We start from the raw sequence: 23,621 nt of genomic DNA, 5'->3' as shown, positions 1-23,621 counted from the left end.
TCTTCTCCTCATTGGATTTTTCATGTTAAAAGTTGCAGAAGCCAGATGACAAGCTCATTTTGGTTCAACTTCAGCAACTGTGCATTGCATTGCCATGTAATGTAATGTAATGCAATGCTATCTATCTAGCTCTCCCTCTATACTTCCTTTTGGATAAACAGACATATTAGGCAAGCATTTTGGAGCTTTCACCTAAATAACTACAGGTGGTGAGATAAGCTGCACAATATAATTGACCTTTCAGTATATTGTTGCACACACACCATCTATTTAGCAAATGCCCTTGTTATCAACAGCAGCCTTTTAAACTCACCTGAGCTAACAGGTATGTGAGCTGGTTACTCTGCTGCGCTTAAAATTTCTTTTTTGGTTTGCTACAATGCCTTTTCTGAAACGTTGTCTCCCTCTGCTGGAACACTGACTTCTTTCATTTAATGCCTGCAGACTATAAAAGAGAAACCAACCCAAAAAGTTTGGTTGATTAGTCTGTGGCATTCTTTTAAACTGTTGCTTATGGCGGTCTCTGTGAGCTTCTCAGTGACATTCAGCCATCCAGGTATCCCGCCTGCAGTAGACGGAATGTGGCAATAGAACGCTGGCTGCGCGTGTCATAATAGGCTCTGAGCCTTTATATACCTGCGCACAGCAGCAGCCACCTTCAGTCTGCTGCTGGACAGCCAGCAGCAGCAGCAGCAGGAGAGGTAATTAATCAGCAACCCTCCTGCTAAGGGTAGACAGCTGCTCGTTCCACCCCCCCCCCCCGCCTTAATTGGTTCTCCTCCCTTCCAACGGTGTTGAGGCGGGTGGGAACAGCCGGGGGTTGAGGGTACTGTGCTAAAAGAGGTGGAGTTATGCAGATCTAAAACGCGTGGATTGCAGCAGCAGCAAGCCGAAAAGTGCAGGCATGTGAGGGATCTAGAGGTTGACAGCATGTCTTCTTAACGGGAGTCCAGGTGGCCATCTCCACAAATGGACTTTTCAGAATCCTTGGGTGGCACCGTAGTCGGAAACCAATTCTGGTTATCGCTTCTCGGCCTTTTGGCTAAGATCAAGTGTAGTATCTGTTCTTATCAGTTTAATATCTGATACGTCCCCTATCTGGGGACCATATATTAAATGGATTTTTAGAACAGGGAGATGGAAAAAGAGCTTGCTCTGTCCACTCCACGCATTGACCTGGTATTGCAGTATCTCCAGGACCGGTGCACCCCTTCTTTAATGCAGTTTCTAAAATCAGAAAGAATTGAATTCAATGCTTTTTGTTCATTTTGCTTGTTTGTCGGATTTTGGGATGGACTCTTTGGCTTTGCTTTTCTTCTCCTCATTGGATTTTTCATGTTAAAAGTTGCAGAAGCCAGATGACAAGCTCATTTTGGTTCAACTTCAGCAACTGTGCATTGCATTGCCATGTAATGTAATGTGATGCAATGCTATCTATCTAGCTCTCCCTCTATACTTCCTTTTGGATAAACAGACATATTAGGCAAGCATTTTGGAGCTTTCACCTAAATAACTACAGGTGGTGAGATAAGCTGCACAATATAATTGACCTTTCAGTATATTGTTGCACACACACCATCTATTTAGCAAATGCCCTTGTTATCAACAGCAGCCTTTTAAACTCACCTGAGCTAACAGGTATGTGAGCTGGTTACTCTGCTGCGCTTAAAATTTCTTTTTTGGTTTGCTACAATGCCTTTTCTGAAACGTTGTCTCCCTCTGCTGGAACACTGACTTCTTTCATTTAATGCCTGCAGACTATAAAAGAGAAACCAACCCAAAAAGTTTGGTTGATTAGTCTGTGGCATTCTTTTAAACTGTTGCTTATGGCGGTCTCTGTGAGCTTCTCAGTGACATTCAGCCATCCAGGTATCCCGCCTGCAGTAGACGGAATGTGGCAATGGAACGCTGGCTGCGCGTGTCATAATAGGCTCTGAGCCTTTATATACCTGCGCACAGCAGCAGCCACCTTCAGTCTGCTGCTGGACAGCCAGCAGCAGCAGCAGCAGGAGAGGTAATTAATCAGCAACCCTCCTGCTAAGGGTAGACAGCTGCTCGTTCCACCCCCCCCCCCCCGCCTTAATTGGTTCTCCTCCCTTCCAACGGTGTTGAGGCGGGTGGGAACAGCCGGGGGTTGAGGGTACTGTGCTAAAAGAGGTGGAGTTATGCAGATCTAAAACGCGTGGATTGCAGCAGCAGCAAGCCGAAAAGTGCAGGCATGTGAGGGATCTAGAGGTTGACAGCATGTCTTCTTAACGGGAGTCCAGGTGGCCATCTCCACAAATGGACTTTTCAGAATCCTTGGGTGGCACCGTAGTCGGAAACCAATTCTGGTTATCGCTTCTCGGCCTTTTGGCTAAGATCAAGTGTAGTATCTGTTCTTATCAGTTTAATATCTGATACGTCCCCTATCTGGGGACCATATATTAAATGGATTTTTAGAACAGGGAGATGGAAAAAGAGCTTGCTCTGTCCACTCCACGCATTGACCTGGTATTGCAGTATCTCCAGGACCGGTGCACCCCTTCTTTAATGCAGTTTCTAAAATCAGAAAGAATTGAATTCAATGCTTTTTGTTCATTTTGCTTGTTTGTCGGATTTTGGGATGGACTCTTTGGCTTTGCTTTTCTTCTCCTCATTGGATTTTTCATGTTAAAAGTTGCAGAAGCCAGATGACAAGCTCATTTTGGTTCAACTTCAGCAACTGTGCATTGCATTGCCATGTAATGTAATGTAATGCAATGCTATCTATCTAGCTCTCCCTCTATACTTCCTTTTGGATAAACAGACATATTAGGCAAGCATTTTGGAGCTTTCACCTAAATAACTACAGGTGGTGAGATAAGCTGCACAATATAATTGACCTTTCAGTATATTGTTGCACACACACCATCTATTTAGCAAATGCCCTTGTTATCAACAGCAGCCTTTTAAACTCACCTGAGCTAACGGGTATGTGAGCTGGTTACTCTGCTGCGCTTAAAATTTCTTTTTTGGTTTGCTACAATGCCTTTTCTGAAACGTTGTCTCCCTCTGCTGGAACACTGACTTCTTTCATTTAATGCCTGCAGACTATAAAAGAGAAACCAACCCAAAAAGTTTGGTTGATTAGTCTGTGGCATTCTTTTAAACTGTTGCTTATGGCGGTCTCTGTGATCTTCTCAGTGACATTCAGCCATCCAGGTATCCCGCCTGCAGTAGACGGAATGTGGCAATGGAACGCTGGCTGCGCGTGTCATAATAGGCTCTGAGCCTTTATATACCTGCGCACAGCAGCAGCCACCTTCAGTCTGCTGCTGGACAGCCAGCAGCAGCAGCAGCAGGAGAGGTAATTAATCAGCAACCCTCCTGCTAAGGGTAGACAGCTGCTCGTTCCACCCCCCCCCCAGCCTTAATTGGTTCTCCTCCCTTCCAACGGTGTTGAGGCGGGTGGGAACAGCCGGGGGTTGAGGGTACTGTGCTAAAAGAGGTGGAGTTATGCAGATCTAAAACGCGTGGATTGCAGCAGCAGCAAGCCGAAAAGTGCAGGCATGTGAGGGATCTAGAGGTTGACAGCATGTCTTCTTAACGGGAGTCCAGGTGGCCATCTCCACAAATGGACTTTTCAGAATCCTTGGGTGGCACCGTAGTCGGAAACCAATTCTGATTATCGCTTCTCGGCCTTTTGGCTAAGATCAAGTGTAGTATCTGTTCTTATCAGTTTAATATCTGATACGTCCCCTATCTGGGGACCATATATTAAATGGATTTTTAGAACAGGGAGATGGAAAAAGAGCTTGCTCTGTCCACTCCACGCATTGACCTGGTATTGCAGTATCTCCAGGACCGGTGCACCCCTTCTTTAATGCAGTTTCTAAAATCAGAAAGAATTGAATTCAATGCTTTTTGTTCATTTTGCTTGTTTGTCGGATTTTGGGATGGACTCTTTGGCTTTGCTTTTCTTCTCCTCATTGGATTTTTCATGTTAAAAGTTGCAGAAGCCAGATGACAAGCTCATTTTGGTTCAACTTCAGCAACTGTGCATTGCATTGCCATGTAATGTAATGTAATGCAATGCTATCTATCTAGCTCTCCCTCTATACTTCCTTTTGGATAAACAGACATATTAGGCAAGCATTTTGGAGCTTTCACCTAAATAACTACAGGTGGTGAGATAAGCTGCACAATATAATTGACCTTTCAGTATATTGTTGCACACACACCATCTATTTAGCAAATGCCCTTGTTATCAACAGCAGCCTTTTAAACTCACCTGAGCTAACAGGTATGTGAGCTGGTTACTCTGCTGCGCTTAAAATTTCTTTTTTGGTTTGCTACAATGCCTTTTCTGAAACGTTGTCTCCCTCTGCTGGAACACTGACTTCTTTCATTTAATGCCTGCAGACTATAAAAGAGAAACCAACCCAAAAAGTTTGGTTGATTAGTCTGTGGCATTCTTTTAAACTGTTGCTTATGGCGGTCTCTGTGAGCTTCTCAGTGACATTCAGCCATCCAGGTATCCCGCCTGCAGTAGACGGAATGTGGCAATGGAACGCTGGCTGCGCGTGTCATAATAGGCTCTGAGCCTTTATATACCTGCGCACAGCAGCAGCCACCTTCAGTCTGCTGCTGGACAGCCAGCAGCAGCAGCAGCAGGAGAGGTAATTAATCAGCAACCCTCCTGCTAAGGGTAGACAGCTGCTCGTTCCACCCCCCCCCCCGCCTTAATTGGTTCTCCTCCCTTCCAACGGTGTTGAGGAGGGTGGGAACAGCCGGGGGTTGAGGGTACTGTGCTAAAAGAGGTGGAGTTATGCAGATCTAAAACGCGTGGATTGCAGCAGCAGCAAGCCGAAAAGTGCAGGCATGTGAGGGATCTAGAGGTTGACAGCATGTCTTCTTAACGGGAGTCCAGGTGGCCATCTCCACAAATGGACTTTTCAGAATCCTTGGGTGGCACCGTAGTCGGAAACCAATTCTGGTTATCGCTTCTCGGCCTTTTGGCTAAGATCAAGTGTAGTATCTGTTCTTATCAGTTTAATATCTGATACGTCCCCTATCTGCGGACCATATATTAAATGGATTTTTAGAACAGGGAGATGGAAAAAGAGCTTGCTCTGTCCACTCCACGCATTGACCTGGTATTGCAGTATCTCCAGGACCGGTGCACCCCTTCTTTAATGCAGTTTCTAAAATCAGAAAGAATTGAATTCAATGCTTTTTGTTCATTTTGCTTGTTTGTCGGATTTTGGGATGGACTCTTTGGCTTTGCTTTTCTTCTCCTCATTGGATTTTTCATGTTAAAAGTTGCAGAAGCCAGATGACAAGCTCATTTTGGTTCAACTTCAGCAACTGTGCATTGCATTGCCATGTAATGTAATGTAATGCAATGCTATCTATCTAGCTCTCCCTCTATACTTCCTTTTGGATAAACAGACATATTAGGCAAGCATTTTGGAGCTTTCACCTAAATAACTACAGGTGGTGAGATAAGCTGCACAATATAATTGACCTTTCAGTATATTGTTGCACACACACCATCTATTTAGCAAATGCCCTTGTTATCAACAGCAGCCTTTTAAACTCACCTGAGCTAACAGGTATGTGAGCTGGTTACTCTGCTGCGCTTAAAATTTCTTTTTTGGTTTGCTACAATGCCTTTTCTGAAACGTTGTCTCCCTCTGCTGGAACACTGACTTCTTTCATTTAATGCCTGCAGACTATAAAAGAGAAACCAACCCAAAAAGTTTGGTTGATTAGTCTGTGGCATTCTTTTAAACTGTTGCTTATGGCGGTCTCTGTGAGCTTCTCAGTGACATTCAGCCATCCAGGTATCCCGCCTGCAGTAGACGGAATGTGGCAATGGAACGCTGGCTGCGCGTGTCATAATAGGCTCCGAGCCTTTATATACCTGCGCACAGCAGCAGCCACCTTCAGTCTGCTGCTGGACAGCCAGCAGCAGCAGCAGCAGGAGAGGTAATAAATCAGCAAACCCTCCTGCTAAGGGTAGACAGCTGCTCGTTCCACCCCCCCCCCGCCTTAATTGGTTCTCCTCCCTTCCAACGGTGTTGAGGCGGGTGGGAACAGCCGGGGGTTGAGGGTACTGTGCTAAAAGAGGTGGAGTTATGCAGATCTAAAACGCGTGGATTGCAGCAGCAGCAAGCCGAAAAGTGCAGGCATGTGAGGGATCTAGAGGTTGACAGCATGTCTTCTTAACGGGAGTCCAGGTGGCCATCTCCACAAATGGACTTTTCAGAATCCTTGGGTGGCACCGTAGTCGGAAACCAATTCTGGTTATCGCTTCTCGGCCTTTTGGCTAAGATCAAGTGTAGTATCTGTTCTTATCAGTTTAATATCTGATACGTCCCCTATCTGGGGACCATATATTAAATGGATTTTTAGAACAGGGAGATGGAAAAAGAGCTTGCTCTGTCCACTCCACGCATTGACCTGGTATTGCAGTATCTCCAGGACCGGTGCACCCCTTCTTTAATGCAGTTTCTAAAATCAGAAAGAATTGAATTCAATGCTTTTTGTTCATTTTGCTTGTTTGTCGGATTTTGGGATGGACTCTTTGGCTTTGCTTTTCTTCTCCTCATTGGATTTTTCATGTTAAAAGTTGCAGAAGCCAGATGACAAGCTCATTTTGGTTCAACTTCAGCAACTGTGCATTGCATTGCCATGTAATGTAATGTAATGCAATGCTATCTATCTAGCTCTCCCTCTATACTTCCTTTTGGATAAACAGACATATTAGGCAAGCATTTTGGAGCTTTCACCTAAATAACTACAGGTGGTGAGATAAGCTGCACAATATAATTGACCTTTCAGTATATTGTTGCACACACACCATCTATTTAGCAAATGCCCTTGTTATCAACAGCAGCCTTTTAAACTCACCTGAGCTAACAGGTATGTGAGCTGGTTACTCTGCTGCGCTTAAAATTTCTTTTTTGGTTTGCTACAATGCCTTTTCTGAAACGTTGTCTCCCTCTGCTGGAACACTGACTTCTTTCATTTAATGCCTGCAGACTATAAAAGAGAAACCAACCCCAAAAGTTTGGTTGATTAGTCTGTGGCATTCTTTTAAACTGTTGCTTATGGCGGTCTCTGTGAGCTTCTCAGTGACATTCAGCCATCCAGGTATCCCGCCTGCAGTAGACGGAATGTGGCAATGGAACGCTGGCTGCGCGTGTCATAATAGGCTCTGAGCCTTTATATACCTGCACACAGCAGCAGCCACCTTCAGTCTGCTGCTGGACAGCCAGCAGCAGCAGCAGCAGGAGAGGTAATTAATCAGCAACCCTCCTGCTAAGGGTAGACAGCTGCTCGTTCCACCCCCCACCCCGCCTTAATTGGTTCTCCTCCCTTCCAACGGTGTTGAGGCGGGTGGGAACAGCCGGGGGTTGAGGGTACTGTGCTAAAAGAGGTGGAGTTATGCAGATCTAAAACGCGTGGATTGCAGCAGCAGCAAGCCGAAAAGTGCAGGCATGTGAGGGATCTAGAGGTTGACAGCATGTCTTCTTAACGGGAGTCCAGGTGGCCATCTCCACAAATGGACTTTTCAGAATCCTTGGGTGGCACCGTAGTCGGAAACCAATTCTGGTTATCGCTTCTCGGCCTTTTGGCTAAGATCAAGTGTAGTATCTGTTCTTATCAGTTTAATATCTGATACGTCCCCTATCTGGGGACCATATATTAAATGGATTTTTAGAACAGGGAGATGGAAAAAGAGCGTGCTCTGTCCACTCCACGCATTGACCTGGTATTGCAGTATCTCCAGGACCGGTGCACCCCTTCTTTAATGCAGTTTCTAAAATCAGAAAGAATTGAATTCAATGCTTTTTGTTCATTTTGCTTGTTTGTCGGATTTTGGGATGGACTCTTTGGCTTTGCTTTTCTTCTCCTCATTGGATTTTTCATGTTAAAAGTTGCAGAAGCCAGATGACAAGCTCATTTTGGTTCAACTTCAGCAACTGTGCATTGCATTGCCATGTAATGTAATGTAATGCAATGCTATCTATCTAGCTCTCCCTCTATACTTCCTTTTGGATAAACAGACATATTAGGCAAGCATTTTGGAGCTTTCACCTAAATAACTACAGGTGGTGAGATAAGCTGCACAATATAATTGACCTTTCAGTATATTGTTGCACACACACCATCTATTTAGCAAATGCCCTTGTTATCAACAGCAGCCTTTTAAACTCACCTGAGCTAACAGGTATGTGAGCTGGTTACTCTGCTGCGCTTAAAATTTCTTTTTTGGTTTGCTACAATGCCTTTTCTGAAACGTTGTCTCCCTCTGCTGGAACACTGACTTCTTTCATTTAATGCCTGCAGACTATAAAAGAGAAACCAACCCAAAAAGTTTGGTTGATTAGTCTGTGGCATTCTTTTAAACTGTTGCTTATGGCGGTCTCTGTGAGCTTCTCAGTGACATTCAGCCATCCAGGTATCCCGCCTGCAGTAGACGGAATGTGGCAATGGAACGCTGGCTGCGCGTGTCATAATAGGCTCTGAGCCTTTATATACCTGCGCACAGCAGCAGCCACCTTCAGTCTGCTGCTGGACAGCCAGCAGCAGCAGCAGCAGGAGAGGTAATTAATCAGCAACCCTCCTGCTAAGGGTAGACAGCTACACGTTCCACCCCCCCCCCGCCTTAATTGGTTCTCCTCCCTTCCAACGGTGTTGAGGCGGGTGGGAACAGCTGGGGGTTGAGGGTACTGTGCTAAAAGAGGTGGAGTTATGCAGATCTAAAACGCGTGGATTGCAGCAGCAGCAAGCCGAAAAGTGCAGGCATGTGAGGGATCTAGAGGTTGACAGCATGTCTTCTTAACGGGAGTCCAGGTGGCCATCTCCACAAATGGACTTTTCAGAATCCTTGGGTGGCACCGTAGTCGGAAACCAATTCTGGTTATCGCTTCTCGGCCTTTTGGCTAAGATCAAGTGTAGTATCTGTTCTTATCAGTTTAATATCTGATACGTCCCCTATCTGGGGACCATATATTAAATGGATTTTTAGAACAGGGAGATGGAAAAAGAGCTTGCTCTGTCCACTCCACGCATTGACCTGGTATTGCAGTATCTCCAGGACCGGTGCACCCCTTCTTTAATGCAGTTTCTAAAATCAGAAAGAATTGAATTCAGTGCTTTTTGTTCATTTTGCTGGTTTGTCGGATTTTGAGATGGACTCTTTGGCTTTGCTTTTCTTCTCCTCATTGGATTTTTCATGTTAAAAGTTGCAGAAGCCAGATGACAAGCTCATTTTGGTTCAACTTCAGCAACTGTGCATTGCATTGCCATGTAATGTAATGTAATGCAATGCTATCTATCTAGCTCTCCCTCTATACTTCCTTTTGGATAAACAGACATATTAGGCAAGCATTTTGGAGCTTTCACCTAAATAACTACAGGTGGTGAGATAAGCTGCACAATATAATTGACCTTTCAGTATATTGTTGCACACACACCATCTATTTAGCAAATGCCCTTGTTATCAACAGCAGCCTTTTAAACTCACCTGAGCTAACAGGTATGTGAGCTGGTTACTCTGCTGCGCTTAAAATTTCTTTTTTGGTTTGCTACAATGCCTTTTCTGAAACGTTGTCTCCCTCTGCTGGAACACTGACTTCTTTCATTTAATGCCTGCAGACTATAAAAGAGAAACCAACCCAAAAAGTTTGGTTGATTAGTCTGTGGCATTCTTTTAAACTGTTGCTTATGGCGGTCTCTGTGAGCTTCTCAGTGACATTCAGCCATCCAGGTATCCCGCCTGCAGTAGACGGAATGTGGCAATGGAACGCTGGCTGCGCGTGTCATAATAGGCTCTGAGCCTTTATATACCTGCGCACAGCAGCAGCCACCTTCAGTCTGCTGCTGGACAGCCAGCAGCAGCAGCAGCAGGAGAGGTAATTAATCAGCAACCCTCCTGCTAAGGGTAGACAGCTGCTCGTTCCACCCCCCCCCCCGCCTTAATTGGTTCTCCTCCCTTCCAACGGTGTTGAGGCGGGTGGGAACAGCCGGGGGTTGAGGGTACTGTGCTAAAAGAGGTGGAGTTATGCAGATCTAAAACGCGTGGATTGCAGCAGCAGCAAGCCGAAAAGTGCAGGCATGTGAGGGATCTAGAGGTTGACAGCATGTCTTCTTAACGGGAGTCCAGGTGGCCATCTCCACAAATGGACTTTTCAGAATCCTTGGGTGGCACCGTAGTCGGAAACCAATTCTGGTTATCGCTTCTCGGCCTTTTGGCTAAGATCAAGTGTAGTATCTGTTCTTTTAAGAACACAAGAGCTACGATCTACACTTGACAAGAGCGATCGAACTCGGAAGGAGAAGAGCTTCGGAGCCCAGCTGACATCGGAGAAGGAAGGCGGATATCGGTGGGAGGAAGAAGCTCTAAAGAATCCAGAAGAAGACGAAGACTCGGAGAAGAATCGGGCTGTCCTGTGGAATCTTCGAGGAAGAAAATCATCGAGACAAAGACCTTTCGGGGAATTTGTCCAGAACACGACGGGAGAAGAATCTGCATAGCTCCACCCATTCCGGGAAGAGTTCCAGATCCAGCTCCAAGAAGTAACTGCAGGAGGAAAGCCATGGCAAGCGCTGCGAGGAAGGCTGAAAAGAAGAGCCTGGAGCAGGGGACAGCCAGGAGGGCCCAGCCAGGAGCCGATTCTGACCCCAAGGACTCTGCCTCCACGACTGGCCAGCAGAAGGGACCCCAGAAGCCCCGCCACGAAGCTCCAGCCCTGGAGCCATGGATGCGGCAGACGGTGGCCCTGAAGCTGAAGGAAGTGGATGGGAGGGTGCCGGACATGTCCTCGGACGTGTTCTGCCAGAAGATGCTGCTGGATCGAGGCTTCTCCAGGTCGGACACCCTCAGCATCCAGACCTTCTTGACGGGGATCTTCTTCGTCACCTTCGCCACTGTGAACACCTGCAGGAGGTTCTGGGAAATGGTAAGCGCAAAAGGACTGGATAATTCTTTCTCTGCCTTTACAGGTAGCTGCCCTATCCAGAGGGACGAAAGGAGGATCACGGTCTCCATGCGCAACCCGCACACCCCAGGCCAAGACATCTGTACCTTCCTGAGACGCTTCTGTTTGGTTGTGAAGGAACCCTCTCACATCCTGAATGGACTCGGCTTCTGGACAGGTAAGTGGTCGGTGACCGTTAGACTTCACAGGGACCTGGCGTACTCAGACGGACTTCGGCACCTGCCCCCGACATTCTCCCTGGGCAACTCCTACGGCCTCATCTATTACCCGGACATGCCGCGGAACTGCAGGAGATGCGGCAAGAACGGCCACGAGATGAAGGACTGCAAGGAGGATGCCTGCAGGATTTGTCGAGTGACGGGACACAGCTCGAAGGACTGCCCGAAGAAGACGTCCTGCAACCTGTGTGGGCTGGCGGCTCATCTATACAAGGATTGCCCCAAGCGTGAGAGATCCTGGGCATCGGTGGTTGCGACGACCCCAGCTCCGGAGGACAAGGCCCCGACGACCAGGCCTGTGAAGGTCAAGGACGCGACGACCAAGGCCCCAGCGGCCAAGGCCGAGATGACCAAGGCCAAAGCGGTCAAGGAGTCGGTGGCCAAAGCCCCAGCGACGGTCCCAACAGCTCCGAAGCAGAAGAAAAAGTCAAAGGAGGGTAAGAGTTCTGTCACCCCTCTCTCGATCCCTCCCCCTGCCACCCCCGTCCAATCCCCCCCCACCCCGGCCACCCCTGCTGAGGATTCCACTTCCTCTTCCTCCTTCCCCTACTCCTCAGCAGGTGTCCTTTCCCCTGCCCCGGCAGCCACTCTCCCTCCCCAGACCATGGTAGCGGTGGAATTAACCTTTCCTCCACCCGCCGCTATCTATTCCGAGGAGGATTTTCCCCTTCTTGTCTCCCCAGTTCCAACCCGGGGAAAGAGGAAGGTGGAGGACAGCCCTGCTACTGAATCCTCCAAAAAGAAGATTCTGGATTTCGTAGGCGAAAAGGAGGATACCCTCCCTGAGCCAGAAGAGATGGAGCACATGGTTGAGACCCTGGTGGCCGAGCCAGAAGAGGAGGAACTGGTGGTCGCCGAGATCGAGGCCGCGCTGCTTGACCAGATGGAGGAAGAGGGCCTGCTGGTGATCCCGTCACCAGCAGTTAACACCGACGAGGGACCACCCGACCGGAGTGGTAACTAAGGTGTATTGCCTGCGCTAACTTTTTCTTTTTTCCCTACATGATGGCTAATATTAACTTATTTTCCATTAATGTCAGGAGCATCAAGGACAAGTTCAGACGTCAGACTATTTATGCCTTCCTTACTTCCCAGTTGTGTGATGTTTATATGTTGCAGGAATGTTCCCTTCCCTCCTCTAGGTCCTTCAAACATCTGGCCAGGGAGTGGTCCCACGGTCCATCCTACTGGTCCGGTGGGGGTGACTGCAAGTCTGCGGGGGTCGCAATTCTGATCAGGGGGGGCGCATTCACGCTTGAGTCCGTCCAGGAGCTCATCTGCGGCAGGGCTCTTGTTGTAGATGGCAACTGGGCAGGAGAACCTGTCAGGTTCATCAACGTGTATGCGTCCCCACTGAAGAATGAGCGTTTGGAGCTTTTCCAGACCCTGCGGCTTCAGCTTGCCACCACCAGGACCTTAGTGATGGCCGGGGATTTCAACTGCCCCATCGAGGAGGATGGTCGTAGTTCTGGCACATCTGCCAAGTTGGACATCACGTCCAAGCTGCTCATCGAGATGGTAACCGAGGCCTCTCTTCAGGACGTGGTGGGCTCCATGGGGAGAGGCACCACGAACTATTCGTGGAGCCGACCCGATGGCTCACTCCGCTCCAGGATTGACTTTGTGTTCACCTCTCGGGCAGTCAGGCAGAGTAGGCACTCGATGGTCCCCTGCTTCTTCTCCGACCACAGAGCCATTCACTTACAAGGTGTCCTCGGCGACGGTTTTCCGTCCGGCCCCGGCTCCTGGAAGCTGAATTGTGCTCTGCTGGCTCAGGATGAAGTCGTGGAGGAGCTGAGAGCAGCCTACGCAATGTGGCAGTCCTACAAGGGTAGCTTCCAAACAGTCTTTGATTGGTGGGAATATGTTAAACTTGAGTTTCGCTGTTTCTTTCAGGCCAAGGGTCGACAACAGGCGTGTGAGAAGAGGAGGGACTTCAGAGGGCTGCAGCGCGAGCTGCGGTCGCTGCAGGACCTTCTTCACTGCGGCTGGGACGTGAGGGAGGAGCTGGAGGAGACCAAGAAGAGCCTGAAAAGGCACTTTGAGGAGGAGTCCAAGCGAATCGTCTTCCGTTCCAAAGTGGAGAATCTGGAGAAGGGTGAGAAATGTAACTCATTCTTTTTCAGGAAACTTCATGCCGGTCACACGCCCCTGAACGAGCTGCGAGACGAGAGCGGAAACATGCGACGTGGGAAGGAGGACGTGATGAGGGTCGTCAGCGACTTCTACAGCGAACTCTACTCCCACAAGACTACCGACCCCGACGCTGCTGATAAGTTCCTGTCAGGTATCACTAACCATCTTGATCCTGCAGGCACGGCAGCCTTGGACAAACCTCTGATGGTGGGCGAATTGCTCTCTGCCGCTAAATCCTTTAGGACCGGCAGGACCCCGGGCAGTGATGGTCTTCCAGCGGAGCTCTATGTAGCGCTGGGAGACCTCATCTGTCCGGACCTGTTGGACCTGTACGAGGAGATGGTGGTGGAGGGTAGAATGCCTCCATCTTTGAGGGAAGGAATGGTCACGATCCTGTACAAGCGGAAGGGAGAGAGGTGCGACCTGAGGAATTGGCGTCCCATCACTCTGCTCAACGTGGACTACAAGATCCTGGCCAAGACGATGGCGACACGACTTAAGACGGTCATCGGACGGATCATCCACGCGGACCAGACCTGCGGCATCCCTGGACGTCGCATCGCAGACAGCCTCGCTCTCGTGCGGGACACGGTCGAGTACATCAAGGTCCGCCGCGCACACGCGGCCCTGGTCTCCTTGGATCAGGAGAAGGCCTTCGACCGGGTTTCCCACGAGTTCATGGGCCGAGCTCTGCACCGGTTAGGTTTGGGTAACATGTTTTGTTCGTATGTCCGTCTGATGTATTTTGATATCCACAGCTCGGTGTTGGTGAACGGCTGGAAGACTGACCCCTTCCCTGTCCTCTCTGGGGTCAGACAAGGCTGCCCTCTATCACCTCTTCTTTTTGTTTGTGTTATAGAACTCTTCGCAGAGGCTATCCGGCAGAATGGAGAGATCAGAGGGATCACCGCACCGGGTCCGGGACGACACGAGGTCAAGTGCTCGCTCTACATGGACGACGTCACCGTCTTCTGCGCTGATCGTGGTTCAGTCGACGCCCTCGTCCAGACGTGTGAGAGGTTCGGCCGGGCTTCAGGGGCCAAAGTCAACTGCAGGAAGTCGGAAGCCATGCTCTTCGGGGATTGGCAGCCGGCCTCCTCCGCCCTCTTCCCCTTCAACATTCAACCGGATTTCCTCAAGGTGCTGGGAGTCTGGTTCGGGAAGGAAGGAGCGGCCCTCAAGTCCTGGGAAGAACGCTTGGCCAAAGTGAAGCAACGGATCGGATTCTGGAGCCTCAGACACCTCACTTGTGAGGGTAAGGCACTCGTCCTGCGTAAAGAGGTCCTGCCCGTCTTGCAGTACACGGCGCAGGCCTGGCCCCCACACGTCACTGTGTGCAGGGCCATTACCAGAACAGTGTTTCACTTTGTCTGGGGATCCAAGATGGACAGAGTCAGGCGGGCCGTCATGTACAAGGAGCCTCGCAAGGGTGGGAAGGGCGTTCCAGATATCCCCACACTCCTGCGATCCTCTTTTGTGTGTGATTGTGTCCGCCGGACTTTGCAAGTCAAGAATGGCTCCGCGGGCAGGTCCTCGCTTCTTCCTGCTTCCTCTTTGGAGGCGACTCGGCTGGGACAAGTGGGACAGCTCCTTCCCCTACAACTGGACGACGCCATGGTTCTACGGAGACGTCGTTCGATTTGTGGGGGAACATCAACTGGAGGGACTCAAGCCCGACTTGTGGAAGCCCAAAACTATCCACAAGCTCATCAGAGCCAAGGATGACGTGGAGAACATCACAGGACTTCACCAGGACACGCTGGAGACTGTGTGGACAAATGTGTCGTCTGACAGGCTGACCAACGGGCACAAGGACTTGTCGTGGATGGCGATTCAGGGCGGACTGCCCGTCCGGTCATTCATGCATGCCCGGAACCTGTGCAAGACCCGGTACTGCCCAAGGTGCCCCTTCGTGGAGGAAACATCTTTGCACACTTTTTGGGACTGCGGATTTGCACAGCGCCTGTTGACTGCCCTTGAGGACGACCTGAGGAACTCTGTCCCCAGGGCGAGCCTATCGCACCATTCTGTGCTTTACGGACTCTTCCCTGGGGTTCATACCGTCGGAGCCATCCAGGAGGCTTGGCGCCTTATGAACTGCTTCAAGGATGCCGTTTGGGTCGCCAGGAACCGGCTCATCTTGAGGAGGGAGAGGATGTCCATCCAGGACTGCCGCAGGCTGATCCACAGCCTGCTCAGAGACTATTCCATCGTGGACGGTCCGGAGGACGAGGATGAGGACTAAACCCCTCCTCCTCCTCTCCCCTTATGTGTCTTGTCTTTCAATAAAGCTTCGGGCCTGTGATTTTCCCCTCCCCATCCCCTTTTTCCCAATCCCCATCCCTTATCATGATTCGTCGTACTGTATTGATTGACATGCTTTTTCTTTCAGATTGAGTGTTTTGTGTAGCATAGGGGTGTGATGTGTCTAGTTAGTGCGTCGTATCCTCATGCTATGTAAATATGATGTAGAATTCTGTGTGTACTGGGCTGCGGCACTGTACACTGTCTGTTAACTTATTTTTTGTGCTAATAAAAGATATATTCAATCAAAAAATCTGTTCTTATCAGTTTAATATCTGATACGTCCCCTATCTGGGGACCATATATTAAATGGATTTTTAGAACAGGGAGATGGAAAAAGAGCTTGCTCTGTCCACTCCATGCATTGACCTGGTATTGCAGTATCTCCAGGACCGGTGCACCCCTTCTTTAATGCAGTTTCTAAAATCAGAAAGAATTGAATTCAATGATTTTTGTTCATTTTGCTTGTTTGTCGGATTTTGGGATGGACTCTTTGGCTTTGCTTTTCTTCTCCTCATTGGATTTTTCATGTTAAAAGTTGCAGAAGCCAGATGACAAGCTCATTTTGGTTCAACTTCAGCAACTGTGCATTGCATTGCCATGTAATGTAATGTAATGCAATGCTATCTATCTAGCTCTCCCTCTATACTTCCTTTTGGATAAACAGACATATTAGGCAAGCATTTTGGAGCTTTCACCTAAATAACTACAGGTGGTGAGATAAGCTGCACAATATAATTGACCTTTCAGTATATTGTTGCACACACACCATCTATTTAGCAAATGCCCTTGTTATCAACAGCAGCCTTTTAAACTCACCTGAGCTAACAGGTATGTGAGCTGGTTACTCTGCTGCGCTTAAAATTTCTTTTTTGGTTTGCTACAATGCCTTTTCTGAAACGTTGTCTCCCTCTGCTGGAACACTGACTTCTTTCATTTAATGCCTGCAGACTATAAAAGAGAAACCAACCCAAAAAGTTTGGTTGATTAGTCTGTGGCATTCTTTTAAACTGTTGCGTATGGCGGTCTCTGTGAGCTTCTCAGCGACATTCAGCCATCCAGGTATCCCGCCTGCAGTAGACGGAATGTGGCAATGGAACGCTGGCTGCGCGTGTCATAATAGGCTCTGAGCCTTTATATACCTGCGCACAGCAGCAGCCACCTTCAGTCTGCTGCTGGACAGCCAGCAGCAGCAGCAGCAGGAGAGGTAATTAATCAGCAACCCTCCTGCTAAGGGTAGACAGCTGCTCGTTCCACCCCCCCCCGCCTTAATTGGTTCTCCTCCCTTCCAACGGTGTTGAGGCGGGTGGGAACAGCCGGGGGTTGAGGGTACTGTGCTAAAAGAGGTGGAGTTATGCAGATCTAAAACGCGTGGATTGCAGCAGCAGCAAGCCGAAAAGTGCAGGCATGTGAGGGATCTAGAGGTTGACAGCATGTCTTCTTAACGGGAGTCCAGGTGACCATCTCCACAAATGGACTTTTCAGAATCCTTGGGTGGCACCGTAGTCGGAAACCAATTCTGGTTATCGCTTCTCGGCCTTTTGGCTAAGATCAAGTGTAGTATCTTTTGAAAAGGCAGTTTTGTCCTTGGGCTGCCCTAGTAAATTGATGCATATTACACACTGGTTTGTTGCACTTGTTAGTACGCCAGGTGGCTCATAGAGTTATCTGATGGAAAACATGGCCCTCCAGGATCGAAGTCACTAGGCTGGGTAAGTGTGAGGGCTTTGGAGCAATGTGCCCCAGGAGTAGGCTCCCTGGTGGGAGTCCAAGCTTACTGGGACTGGGAACCCCAGAAAGACTTGGCTTCGTAGCACGCCGCACGTTTGCCAATCATACTTTCTGAGCAACCCCCCCTATTCCTGGCCTCCGGGCTAGGAAGGGGAATTTTTATAAACCCGGTCGGAGGTCCGGTCAGCTTTGGGCTGAGAAACCAACACAGGCTCCAGCTCCACTAGGGTGGCAGCCTAGATGGAAGCTGGGAGCACGAAAACGGCTCTTCTCCGGCTTCGGCTAGGGAGAGCATCGGAGATCCCTAACCCTCGCTGTGGCCTTCTGGCTCGGAGGGATGGGGAGGGTTTATTGGGGACCCTCTCCTCCGGGAAGGGTCCACATGAATCCTCGCCTCGTGCGCTGTTTTGGTGTGACTTCGGTCACATTTTTCAGTGCCTTGGATGCAGCTTCAATCAAAAAATCTGTTCTTATCAGTTTAATATCTGATACGTCCCCTATCTGGGGACCATATATTAAATGGATTTTTAGAACAGGGAGATGGAAAAAGAGCTTGCTCTGTCCACTCCACGCATTGACCTGGTATTGCAGTATCTCCAGGACCGGTGCACCCCTTCTTTAATGCAGTTTCTAAAATCAGAAAGAATTGAATTCAATGCTTTTTGTTCATTTTGCTTGTTTGTCGGATTTTGGGATGGACTCTTTGGCTTTGCTTTTCTTCTCCTCATTGGATTTTTCATGTTAAAAGTTGCAGAAGCCAGATGACAAGCTCATTTTGGTTCAACTTCAGCAACTGTGCATTGCATTGCCATGTAATGTAATGTAATGCAATGCTATCTATCTAGCTCTCCCTCTATACTTCCTTTTGGATAAACAGACATATTAGGCAAGCATTTTGGAGCTTTCACCTAAATAACTACAGGTGGTGAGATAAGCTGCACAATATAATTGACCTTTCAGTATATTGTTGCACACACACCATCTATTTAGCAAATGCCCTTGTTATCAACAGCAGCCTTTTAAACTCACCTGAGCTAACAGGTATGTGAGCTGGTTACTCTGCTGCGCTTAAAATTTCTTTTTTGGTTTGCTACAATGCCTTTTCTGAAACGTTGTCTCCCTCTGCTGGAACACTGACTTCTTTCATTTAATGCCTGCAGACTATAAAAGAGAAACCAACCCAAAAAGTTTGGTTGATTAGTCTGTGGCATTCTTTTAAACTGTTGCTTATGGCGGTCTCTGTGAGCTTCTCAGTGACATTCAGCCATCCAGGTATCCCGCCTGCAGTAGACGGAATGTGGCAATGGAACGCTGGCTGCGCGTGTCATAATAGGCTCTGAGCCTTTATATACCTGCGCACAGCAGCAGCCACCTTCAGTCTGCTGCTGGACAGCCAGCAGCAGCAGCAGCAGGAGAGGTAATTAATCAGCAACCCTCCTGCTAAGGGTAGACAGCTGCTCGTTCCACCCCCCCCCCCGCCTTAATTGGTTCTCCTCCCTTCCAACGGTGTTGAGGCGGGTGGGAACAGCCGGGGGTTGAGGGTACTGTGCTAAAAGAGGTGGAGTTATGCAGATCTAAAACGCGTGGATTGCAGCAGCAGCAAGCCGAAAAGTGCAGGCATGTGAGGGATCTAGAGGTTGACAGCATGTCTTCTTAACGGGAGTCCAGGTGGCCATCTCCACAAATGGACTTTTCAGAATCCTTGGGTGGCACCGTAGTCGGAAACCAATTCTGGTTATCGCTTCTCGGCCTTTTGGCTAAGATCAAGTGTAGTATCTGTTCTTATCAGTTTAATATCTGATACGTCCCCTATCTGGGGACCATATATTAAATGGATTTTTAGAACAGGGAGATGGAAAAAGAGCTTGCTCTGTCCACTCCACGCATTGACCTGGTATTGCAGTATCTCCAGGACCGGTGCACCCCTTCTTTAATGCAGTTTCTAAAATCAGAAAGAATTGAATTCAATGCTCTTTGTTCATTTTGCTTGTTTGTCGGATTTTGGGATGGACTCTTTGGCTTTGCTTTTCTTCTCCTCATTGGATTTTTCATGTTAAAAGTTGCAGAAGCCAGATGACAAGCTCATTTTGGTTCACCTTCAGCAACTGTGCATTGCATTGCCATGTAATGTAATGTAATGCAATGCTATCTATCTAGCTCTCCCTCTATACTTCCTTTTGGATAAACAGACATATTAGGCAAGCATTTTGGAGCTTTCACCTAAATAACTACAGGTGGTGAGATAAGCTGCACAATATAATTGACCTTTCAGTATATTGTTGCACACACACCATCTATTTAGCAAATGCCCTTGTTATCAACAGCAGCCTTTTAAACTCACCTGAGCTAACAGGTATGTGAGCTGGTTACTCTGCTGCGCTTAAAATTTCTTTTTTGGTTTGCTACAATGCCTTTTCTGAAACGTTGTCTCCCTCTGCTGGAACACTGACTTCTTTCATTTAATGCCTGCAGACTCTAAAAGAGAAACCAACCCAAAAAGTTTGGTTGATTAGTCTGTGGCATTCTTTTAAACTGTTGCTTATGGCGGTCTCTGTGAGCTTCTCAGTGACATTCAGCCATCCAGGTATCCCGCCTGCAGTAGACGGAATGTGGCAATGGAACGCTGGCTGCGCGTGTCATAATAGGCTCTGAGCCTTTATATACCTGCGCACAGCAGCAGCCACCTTTAGTCTGCTGCTGGACAGCCAGCAGCAGCAGCAGCAGGAGAGGTAATTAATCAGCAACCCTCCTGCTAAGGGTAGACAGCTGCTCGTTCCACCCCCCCCCCCGCCTTAATTGGTTCTCCTCCCTTCCAACGGTGTTGAGGCGGGTGGGAACAGCCGGGGGTTGAGGGTACTGTGCTAAAAGAGGTGGAGTTATGCAGATCTAAAACGCGTGGATTGCAGCAGCAGCAAGCCGAAAAGTGCAGGCATGTGAGGGATCTAGAGGTTGACAGCATGTCTTCTTAACGGGAGTCCAGGTGGCCATCTCCACAAATGGACTTTTCAGAATCCTTGGGTGGCACCGTAGTCGGAAACCAATTCTGGTTATCGCTTCTCGGCCTTTTGGCTAAGATCAAGTGTAGTATCTGTTCTTATCAGTTTAATATCTGATACGTCCCCTATCTGGGGACCATATATTAAATGGATTTTTAGAACATGGAGATGGAAAAAGAGCTTGCTCTGTCCACTCCACGCATTGACCTGGTATTGCAGTATCTCCAGGACCGGTGCACCCCTTCTTTAATGCAGTTTCTAAAATCAGAAAGAATTGAATTCAATGCTTTTTGTTCATTTTGCTTGTTTGTCGGATTTTGGGATGGACTCTTTGGCTTTGCTTTTCTTCTCCTCATTGGATTTTTCATGTTAAAAGTTGCAGAAGCCAGATGACAAGCTCATTTTGGTTCAACTTCAGCAACTGTGCATTGCATTGCCATGTAATGTAATGTAATGCAATGCTATCTATCTAGCTCTCCCTCTATACTTCCTTTTGGATAAACAGACATATTAGGCAAGCATTTTGGAGCTTTCACCTAAATAACTACAGGTGGTGAGATAAGCTGCACAATATAATTGACCTTTCAGTATATTGTTGCACACACACCATCTATTTAGCAAATGCCCTTGTTATCAACAGCAGCCTTTTAAACTCACCTGAGCTAACAGGTATGTGAGCTGGTTACTCTGCTGCGCTTAAAATTTCTTTTTTGGTTTGCTACAATGCCTTTTCTGAAACGTTGTCTCCCTCTGCTGGAACACTGACTTCTTTCATTTAATGCCTGCAGACTATAAAAGAGAAACCAACCCAAAAAGTTTGGTTGATTAGTCTGTGGCATTCTTTTAAACTGTTGCTTATGGCGGTCTCTGTGAGCTTCTCAGTGACATTCAGCCATCCAGGTATCCCGCCTGCAGTAGACGGAATGTGGCAATGGAACGCTGGCTGCGCGTGTCATAATAGGCTCTGAGCCTTTATATACCTGCGCACAGCAGCAGCCACCTTCAGTCTGCTGCTGGACAGCCAGCAGCAGCAGCAGCAGGAGAGGTAATTAATCAGCAACCCTCCTGCTAAGGGTAGACAGCTGCTCGTTCCACCCCCCCCCGCCTTAATTGGTTCTCCTCCCTTCCAACGGTGTTGAGGCGGGTGGGAACAGCCGGGGGTTGAGGGTACTGTGCTAAAAGAGGTGGAGTTATGCAGATCTAAAACGCGTGGATTGCAGCAGCAGCAAGCCGAAAAGTGCAGGCATGTGAGGGATCTAGAGGTTGACAGCATGTCTTCTTAACGGGAGTCCAGGTGACCATCTCCACGAATGGACTTTTCAGAATCCTTGGGTGGCACCGTAGTCGGAAACCAATTCTGGTTATCGCTTCTCGGCGTTTTGGCTAAGATCAAGTGTAGTATCTTTTGAAAAGGCAGTTTTGTCCTTGGGCTGCCCTAGTAAATTGATGCATATTACACACTGGTTTGGTGCACTTGTTAGTACGCCAGGTGGCTCATAGAGTTATCTGATGGAAAACATGGCCCTCCAGGATCGAAGTCACTAGGCTGGGTAAGTGTGAGGGCTTTGGAGCAATGTGCCCCAGGAGTAGGCTCCCTGATGGGAGTCCAAGCTTACTGGGACTGGGAACCCCAGAAAGACTTGGCTTCGTAGCACGCCGCACGTTTGCCAATCATACTTTCTGAGCAACCCCCCCTATTCCTGGCCTCCGGGCTAGGAAGGGGAATTTTTATAAACCCGGTCGGAGGTCCGGTCAGCTTTGGGCTGAGAAACCAACACAGGCTCCAGCTCCACTAGGGTGGCAGCCTAGATGGAAGCTGGGAGCACGAAAACGGCTCTTCTCCGGCTTCGGCTAGGGAGAGCATCGGAGATCCCTAACCCTCGCTGTGGCCTTCTGGCTCGGAGGGATGGGGAGGGTTTATTGGGGACCCTCTCCTCCGGGAAGGGTCCACATGAATCCTCGCCTCGTGCGCTGTTTTGGTGTGACTTCGGTCACATTTTTCAGTGCCTTGGATGCAGCTTCAATCAAAAAATCTGTTCTTATCAGTTTAATATCTGATACGTCCCCTATCTGGGGACCATATATTAAATGGATTTTTAGAACAGGGAGATGGAAAAAGAGCTTGCTCTGTCCACTCCACGCATTGACCTGGTATTGCAGTATCTCCAGGACCGGTGCACCCCTTCTTTAATGCAGTTTCTAAAATCAGAAAGAATTGAATTCAATGCTTTTTGTTCATTTTGCTTGTTTGTCGGATTTTGGGATGGACTCTTTGGCTTTGCTTTTCTTCTCCTCATTGGATTTTTCATGTTAAAAGTTGCAGAAGCCAGATGACAAGCTCATTTTGGTTCAACTTCAGCAACTGTGCATTGCATTGCCATGTAATGTAATGTAATGCAATGCTATCTATCTAGCTCTCCCTCTATACTTCCTTTTGGATAAACAGACATATTAGGCAAGCATTTTGGAGCTTTCACCTAAATAACTACAGGTGGTGAGATAAGCTGCACAATATAATTGACCTTTCAGTATATTGTTGCACACACACCATCTATTTAGCAAATGCCCTTGTTATCAACAGCAGCCTTTTAAACTCACCTGAGCTAACAGGTATGTGAGCTGGTTACTCTGCTGCGCTTAAAATTTCTTTTTTGGTTTGCTACAATGCCTTTTCTGAAACGTTGTCTCCCTCTGCTGGAACACTGACTTCTTTCATTTAATGCCTGCAGACTCTAAAAGAGAAACCAACCCAAAAAGTTTGGTTGATTAGTCTGTGGCATTCTTTTAAACTGTTGCTTATGGCGGTCTCTGTGAGCTTCTCAGTGACATTCAGCCATCCAGGTATCCCGCCTGCAGTAGACGGAATGTGGCAATGGAACGCTGGCTGCGCGTGTCATAATAGGCTCTGAGCCTTTATATACCTGCGCACAGCAGCAGCCACCTTCAGTCTGCTGCTGGACAGCCAGCAGCAGCAGCAGCAGGAGAGGTAATTAATCAGCAACCCTCCTGCTAAGGGTAGACAGCTGCTCGTTCCACCCCCCCCCCCGCCTTAATTGGTTCTCCTCCCTTCCAACGGTGTTGAGGCGGGTGGGAACAGCCGGGGGTTGAGGGTACTGTGCTAAAAGAGGTGGAGTTATGCAGATCTAAAACGCGTGGATTGCAGCAGCAGCAAGCCGAAAAGTGCAGGCATGTGAGGGATCTAGAGGTTGACAGCATGTCTTCTTAACGGGAGTCCAGGTGGCCATCTCCACAAATGGACTTTT

At 48.3% G+C, this 23,621-nt stretch overlaps 12 non-coding genes and 2 pseudogenes across 12 annotated transcripts; all 14 read left to right on the top strand.

Moving 5' to 3' along the window:
• Window positions 1-1,022: 1,022 nt before the first annotated feature.
• Window positions 1,023-1,213, top strand: LOC141208330 (U2 spliceosomal RNA). Its single transcript, XR_012278562.1, has one exon. It is a non-coding gene; the product is annotated as a U2 spliceosomal RNA (small nuclear RNA).
• Window positions 1,214-2,336: 1,123 nt separating this feature from the next.
• LOC141208329 (U2 spliceosomal RNA) lies at window positions 2,337-2,527 on the top strand. The gene has a single exon (XR_012278561.1). It is a non-coding gene; the product is annotated as a U2 spliceosomal RNA (small nuclear RNA).
• Window positions 2,528-3,648: 1,121 nt separating this feature from the next.
• LOC141208327 (U2 spliceosomal RNA) lies at window positions 3,649-3,839 on the top strand. The gene has a single exon (XR_012278559.1). It is a non-coding gene; the product is annotated as a U2 spliceosomal RNA (small nuclear RNA).
• A 1,121-nt stretch (window positions 3,840-4,960) lies between these two features.
• Window positions 4,961-5,151, top strand: LOC141210376 (U2 spliceosomal RNA). The gene has a single exon (XR_012280547.1). It is a non-coding gene; the product is annotated as a U2 spliceosomal RNA (small nuclear RNA).
• Window positions 5,152-6,272: 1,121 nt separating this feature from the next.
• Window positions 6,273-6,463, top strand: LOC141208326 (U2 spliceosomal RNA). The gene has a single exon (XR_012278558.1). It is a non-coding gene; the product is annotated as a U2 spliceosomal RNA (small nuclear RNA).
• A 1,121-nt stretch (window positions 6,464-7,584) lies between these two features.
• On the top strand, window positions 7,585-7,775 carry LOC141210118 (U2 spliceosomal RNA). The gene has a single exon (XR_012280296.1). It is a non-coding gene; the product is annotated as a U2 spliceosomal RNA (small nuclear RNA).
• A 1,120-nt stretch (window positions 7,776-8,895) lies between these two features.
• Window positions 8,896-9,086, top strand: LOC141208325 (U2 spliceosomal RNA). The gene has a single exon (XR_012278557.1). It is a non-coding gene; the product is annotated as a U2 spliceosomal RNA (small nuclear RNA).
• A 1,121-nt stretch (window positions 9,087-10,207) lies between these two features.
• Window positions 10,208-10,297, top strand: LOC141210733 (U2 spliceosomal RNA; annotated as a pseudogene).
• Window positions 10,298-15,844: 5,547 nt separating this feature from the next.
• Window positions 15,845-16,037, top strand: LOC141210564 (U2 spliceosomal RNA). The gene has a single exon (XR_012280722.1). It is a non-coding gene; the product is annotated as a U2 spliceosomal RNA (small nuclear RNA).
• Window positions 16,038-17,156: 1,119 nt separating this feature from the next.
• Window positions 17,157-17,272, top strand: LOC141210785 (U2 spliceosomal RNA; annotated as a pseudogene).
• Window positions 17,273-17,796: 524 nt separating this feature from the next.
• Window positions 17,797-17,978, top strand: LOC141210523 (U2 spliceosomal RNA). Its single transcript, XR_012280688.1, has one exon. It is a non-coding gene; the product is annotated as a U2 spliceosomal RNA (small nuclear RNA).
• A 1,121-nt stretch (window positions 17,979-19,099) lies between these two features.
• On the top strand, window positions 19,100-19,290 carry LOC141208324 (U2 spliceosomal RNA). Its single transcript, XR_012278556.1, has one exon. It is a non-coding gene; the product is annotated as a U2 spliceosomal RNA (small nuclear RNA).
• A 1,121-nt stretch (window positions 19,291-20,411) lies between these two features.
• LOC141208431 (U2 spliceosomal RNA) lies at window positions 20,412-20,602 on the top strand. Its single transcript, XR_012278660.1, has one exon. It is a non-coding gene; the product is annotated as a U2 spliceosomal RNA (small nuclear RNA).
• Window positions 20,603-22,361: 1,759 nt separating this feature from the next.
• LOC141210522 (U2 spliceosomal RNA) lies at window positions 22,362-22,543 on the top strand. The gene has a single exon (XR_012280687.1). It is a non-coding gene; the product is annotated as a U2 spliceosomal RNA (small nuclear RNA).
• The last annotated feature ends 1,078 nt before the right edge of the window (window positions 22,544-23,621 follow it).

The sequence above is a fragment of the Phyllobates terribilis genome, unplaced genomic scaffold, assembly GCF_046119375.1.
Source record: "Phyllobates terribilis strain yellow unplaced genomic scaffold, ASM4611937v1 Scaffold_169__1_contigs__length_4117513, whole genome shotgun sequence".
Lineage (NCBI taxonomy): Eukaryota > Metazoa > Chordata > Amphibia > Anura > Dendrobatidae > Phyllobates > Phyllobates terribilis.
Note: the sequence above shows the minus strand (reverse complement) of the source record. Positions and strands in the feature narration are given on the sequence as shown.